The sequence below is a fragment of the Gavialis gangeticus genome, unplaced genomic scaffold (genome assembly GCF_001723915.1).
Source record: "Gavialis gangeticus isolate Ggan-Ray unplaced genomic scaffold, GavGan_comp1, whole genome shotgun sequence".
In the NCBI taxonomy this organism is placed as follows: domain Eukaryota; kingdom Metazoa; phylum Chordata; order Crocodylia; family Gavialidae; genus Gavialis; species Gavialis gangeticus.
The window spans coordinates 7,456,016-7,462,108 of NW_017728993.1; the positions used below are offsets into that span (position 1 = coordinate 7,456,016).

The 6,093-nt window shown below is 37.2% G+C and overlaps 1 long non-coding RNA gene across 1 annotated transcript in view; it reads left to right on the forward strand.

Annotated features, from left to right (window-relative positions):
* Positions 1-17: 17 nt before the first annotated feature.
* Positions 18-6,093, forward strand: part of LOC109305438 — a 7,754-nt gene continuing 1,678 nt past the window's right edge. The window contains exon 1 of the long non-coding RNA XR_002099628.1: positions 18-120. This is a non-coding gene — a long non-coding RNA (uncharacterized LOC109305438). The remainder of the gene's footprint in view (positions 121-6,093) is intronic.

Sequence of the window (6,093 nt, forward strand, 5' to 3'; positions counted from 1 at the left end):
CGCGGCAGGACGCTCCTCTGGCGACGGAAACCAGACCCAGAGCAAACCGCGACCGCCCCCTTTGACCGGCAGCTCCAGTTACCAAATCCAGCCGGGCTTTCAACGGACCTGTTGCACCAGGTACATCTTGAGGAAAGACTTTACATTTTCCGCCCGTGTTTTAACTTCCCACATGAGTCTGTTATCTCTTGTGTGGGGGAGCTGAGCAGTTCTGTGTAATGACTGCCATCCTAAGTCAGGTATTTACTCTTCATTTCATCCAGGAAGTGCTCAGCCTGATCAAGGGGTTTTAAACCCGAAAACTTGCTAAAAAATTCTTTTCCAACTATTTCAGTTGGTCTAATAAAAGATGTCCAATTCACCCAAAGAACCATGTCTGTTTTCCTGCTAGTCAGGGATCCGGGTTGTTGCCTTTCCCTCTAGACCAATACAGCTATCAGGACTCATCAGAGCGACCATAGACGTAGTAGAGATTATTTTTTATTAGACCAACAAGACTTTTTTGCAACAAAAAAAATTCTTGATTTGCAAAGCTTTCGGGCACCAACACCCTTCATCAGGCATCGGAGAAAAAATGGTCAAAGTTCTCCTGGGTAGAAATGAAAGTCTGTATTTCTGGTTCATTAATGCTAGTAAGGATTTTTATTCTGGAATTACTAGGAAGTAGGAAGGAAATGAGGTCCTTTTGAAAGATAGGTGCCAAATTCAGCTAGGTCTCTGATAAAAAATAAGATATGAACATGAAAAGTTATTAGAGCTGCATGACCGCCGCAAGATCCTGCCGAGGAACCTGCCTCCACCTGCGCCGCCTCCTTTTTTGGGGAACTGAGCAGTCCTGTCTAATGAATGCCATTGTGCTAGTCAGGGATCCGGGTTGCAGCCGTATTGGTCAGAGGAAAAAGCAATCAGGACTCGTGGTAGAGATGGTATCTGTTATTAGACCAACACGATTTTTGCAAAAAAAAATTCTTTAATTGCAAAGCTTTTGGGCACCAATACTATTCTTCATCAGGCATTGGAGAAAAGATGGTCAAAGTTCTCCTGGGTAGAAATGAAAGTTCATATTTCTGGTTCATTACTGCTAGTAAGGATTTTTATTCTGGAATTACTAGGAAGTAGGAAGGACATGAGGTCCTTTTGAAAGATAGGTACCAAATTCAGATAGATCTCTGATAAAGATAAAACATCAACATGGAAAGTTATCAGAAAAAGTCACCCGGCTGAGTAGTCACAACAATGTTACGACCAAAAAAAAAAAAAAAACCGTCTTTGGGAAGGAAGACTCCTAGTTATGTAAGTTGCTGCCTTTGCCTACCAAGATTTAAAATTCCAGTGACTGGTTTCTGTCTGTAGGAAGCCCTGTCTTTTGATGGGAAGGTGGAACTAAAGGGATCTTGGATTTTTAGTCCCATCTGAGCTACTAAATCTTCATATACTTAGGGCCAAATCAAAGACAGTGAAGTGCCTAACATCCTTTGAAAATATATGAAAATGAGGTATCTAAAAAGGAGCTATGTAGTTAAAAACCTCCTAGGGATCTGAGCCTTAGCCTCTCCATATATAGGAGCTCAAATGAAATCCTGGGTAAAAAGGATGGTTTTATACTGAAAACCAGATGCTCCCTTTGAATAGAGTAAATCATGTGCATGCAGGATTTCTTAAAAGGGCCGGTGTTGTTGTTGAATAAGGCATTTATAAGACTTTTCTCCTATCAGGAATATTATTTCCTACATCTGAAGGATGTTGTGGAAAAGGAGTAGCATAAAGGTGACAACAGCTAAAACAGGGTTCAAGGATGGGAAGTATACTATTAAGGTGGCAGCAGAAAGCAATAGAAGAAACTTGGAAGAGAGAAGTTTGTCACATCAGGGAGGCTTTCAAGCTCTGGACAGTTTCATAATGTGTAAAATATAATATAAGAAAGGGGGGAAGCCACAAGAAGTTTCATGTAAATAGTTATAAATACTGCATCAGTTACTGCTCAATACAGAAACCTAAAGACAGGTATAAATATATACAAGAGATACCTGGGTTTCCATTACACTAGGGAATTCCTACTTGCGCCACTTTAGATGAACAGATGTCTAGTAGAAATGTAGTCACTGATATTTTAGCAGCTCTAGCACATTTGCCACTTTAATTTAACTTGCTAACTAATGACAGCTCTTAGTGTTTAGATAATATCAGTTCACTTCTCTCAGTGGTAGCAGCAACAGGAAGCTTTTTCTCAAATTTCCTAAGGTAGATTCTTAGGTTTAATGGGTGGGGGAGAAGAATTAAGAGTATGGTGAGTATGCTAAAGTAGATTTAGGATAATGAAAATGAAAGACATGAGGGAAGAGGCGTGATGGATCAAGCTCGGTTTTTCTTTTTCAGATCTTATTTCTCATGAGAAACATCCAAAATAGATAACTGGAAAATCAAATTGGATAAGCTTCCCAGACATAGATAGCAACCTCTTGTGACAAAATACAAATAGCACAATAAAAAAATGATGTCACAATTCTTGTGGCTATTAGCATGGAGAATTTATACATGACATGATGAAAGTTATAAATAGCATCAATCTAGCTGTTAGATTTTGGGCAGAAGGGTATTTCTGAGATTCACTTATAAAAGTTATTTTGCTTCTTATGAATTCTCCAGTCTAGGCAATTATTAGTTCAAATAACTCGCTTCTTATTGTGGAAAAGTTACCACTTTCATTCTTATACTTGTATAGCCATTTATGCCCATAAAAACTTAATTGTTCATCACTGCCATCAGTATAAAATGAGGGGTCAATTCAGTTTGGTAACACTTTACAAAGGGAACACATTTAAATGACTGTATAAACACATAGGGTGCATTTGCACATTGCCCTATGGCAGTGTAACAACTTGCTATGTCACTGTAGCAATCGCACGTGTCTACACGTGATCATGGTGACATAGCAGTAAAATTTACCTGTGCGCTGCACATGTGGCGCAGTAACTGCCCATACTGTCAAAAGGAAGTATTAAAGCACAGCGCTGTAGCAACATTGCCAAACAGTGATGTGGAGATGCTCCTATACGGCATTAGAAAATTAAGCCTGGAAAGTGTTAGCATTAAAAGGACTCTTTTGAGTTGAAGTGCATATGCAATAGGGGTGTGCGAAACGGGCTGTATTCGATTCAGATTCAGCCCAAATTGGGGACAGTGATTCGATTAATTGATTCAGATCACTGTCCCTGATTTGATTTGGCTGAATCCAAATCTGAAGATTCGATGCCGATTGAGAGAATCAGCCATTTGGCCACAGACATAGCTTTAAATGTTTTTCCTACATACCTCGAGGTACCAGGCGTGGCTCGTGAACACTGCAATGCTGGGACAGATGGAGCATTCCACAGGAGCATGGGGGGGCCCCCCCGCGTGTTCAGTGGCAAACCCAGAAGTGGACCAGAAGTACTTCTGGATACCTCTCCAAATCGATTCAGAGAAATTAAAGGGTCTTCTGATTTGATTCAGCTTTGGAGATTCGGCCACCGAATTGGGCCAGATCTCCACCAAATCGAATCATGGACCAAAGCTTCGTACAGCCCTAATGTGCAAGTCTTTCTCAGTAACAATTCATTATAAAACAAAAGACTGGATCATCAACTATGGAAGAAAAACATGACCAAATTCTGCCAAGTTAAAATTCTTAAACATCTGTGGCCTTATTTACTCCTGCAATTACTCTCAAATGGATTTAAATTATTTTTAAGAACCTCAAGAAAAAAAAGCACAGAACTTGTTCTTCTCTTGAATGTTTTGATCCAAAAAACAAACAAGAAGGGCTAACAGGTTTAGGTCCCTTAAACTTAATGTAGAATTATCAGGTAATTTAGTTATTTCTCTTTCATCAAATTATGCTTGGAAATCAAAAGTCTGAGGGACAAGTAGAAACAAGTTAGTGCTCTTTTCCAATCTAAATACTTCTATTACAAGAATGTTACAATTGCCTGTACATATCACTTGTTAGACAATATTTGCAATGTCTGCTTATTAGAACAAGACATGGAAACAAACTAATTAGACTTTACACTGAGAATTTCTGTAGCAAATATACTCTTAAATATTCCTGTGCAAGAGGTTGCTTAACACATACCCCTCTTAGAATTTAATTTGAAAGTAGTGTTCCCCAGATATCACATGGAAACATTTTAATATCAGTTTTTTCCCTACCACCGGTTGATTAATACAGAATTTATATACACATTCTATTATGTTTGAAGCTTTACAAATTATTTTTCATATTATAGTAGCTTTTACAAGAAAAGAAAATAGAAAAATACTTTTAGAAAGGCTCTTCTGGCAACACGTTAGCCCATGGTCTTTATAGGTATTATAAAGCTAGTTGCAGTAAGAGATGGATCCAACATTTTATAAAATCCTCAGGAGAGAGAAAATAATCTACCAGTGAAAAGTCTCAATTTCTTCAAATTTTACCATGCATGAGGGCATTTTACCAGGCAGAAGACTTACCTTTACCATATATTAAATGAAAATATTGATTATAACTACTCTTTTCTGGAGTCATAGACAAATCATATATTTGACAAATAGCAAATGCATTTCTTCAATCAGGAGAAAGTTGGTAGCTCTGCTAAAAATACTGAAAAAACTTCTTTATTCTGTTAGAAAAATGAATTCCCAGGTTATGTTATTACCATTAAGAGTTGTGAATCTGTTTTCTTAACAAAACCATATGTCACATAACTAAATCAAACTACTCACCATTTGAGAGCTGTTAAATTACTGAGGTCAGTAATAGCATCCTTCCAATTAGAAGGTAGACTCTGTTTTTAGTACATCTCAGTGTTCTTGACAATTAATCCTGCATATGATTGCCTTCCCTAAAACAGCCTCTCATTGGCTTTTTAATGGGCTGCTAGAGTGTTTGAATTGAAGTAATTACAGTTTAATGTGCCATGGTAAAATAAATGTCTCAAACTATGTAGCTTTGTTGTAATGGTTGAATAAAAGTCATGTCTTCAGAACTTAGTGCACTATTATTACTTAATAGTTCAGAAAATGTATGCATTTTCTTGCTTAAAGACACAAATATAAAGGCCTATGTCTTATAGATAAAGATTAATAAACTATGTTACTATTTCTGATTATTTGAAGCCTGTTGTATTCACAAGGCTTGATCACGAGGACTGTTAAGATTTTTGTATAAGCATAAAAATTTTAATGTCTTATTTTATAAAATGTTCAATTTTCGATGGATCTACATTCTGGGCCCACTCCAGTTAAGACTTGTATGTGTAAGTTTAACCATTGTACTTATTCCTGCGAGTAACATTTTGCACCTGGGTCAGTCTTTGCAGGATTGGACATTGCTGTAATAAAATGCTTTATTCTGGAGATTTTTTTTTTGTATAATCATAGAATAATAGAAAAGTAGGGCTGGAGGTGACCACAATAGTTCAGGTAGGCCTCTTGCTTTGAGGGAGAAACAAGTAAACATTCCATCAGTGACAACGTTTTTTCTAACCTCTTATAAATCCTCCAAGATATTAACTTTCATATGCATTTTAGATAATCTGCTCCAGTACTTATCTGTCTTCATACTTACAATATTTTTATACTGTCTAACCCTAAGTCTCCCTTCCTGAAAGTTAAGCCAGTTCTTTTTTATCTTATCCTTGGTGGACATGGAGGACAGTAAATCACTGTCTTTTTAATAACAACTTTTGAAATACTTGAAGACTCTTATTATGTAGCCCCTCAGTCTTCCCTTTTCTTGACAGAACAACACTGTCTCTTTCATCCTTTCCTTATAGGTCACACTGTCTTACCTCTTATTATTTTTGTTCTCACCTGGCTCTAACTTATCTACATCTTTGAAGTGTGGTACCAAAGCTACACACAGTACTTTAGCTAAGACGTCACCAGGGCCAAATAGAACAGGTATTTCACTCCCATGTTACATATATGATAGTCCTACCAGTACATCTCAGAATATTTACTTTTTATTTTGCAACACCAGCACATTAGTGACTGATAGTCAATTTGTGGTCCACAAGACCCAGCAAATCCTTTTTTTTTTTTTTTTTTTTTTTGCATTTGCTTCCTTTTCAT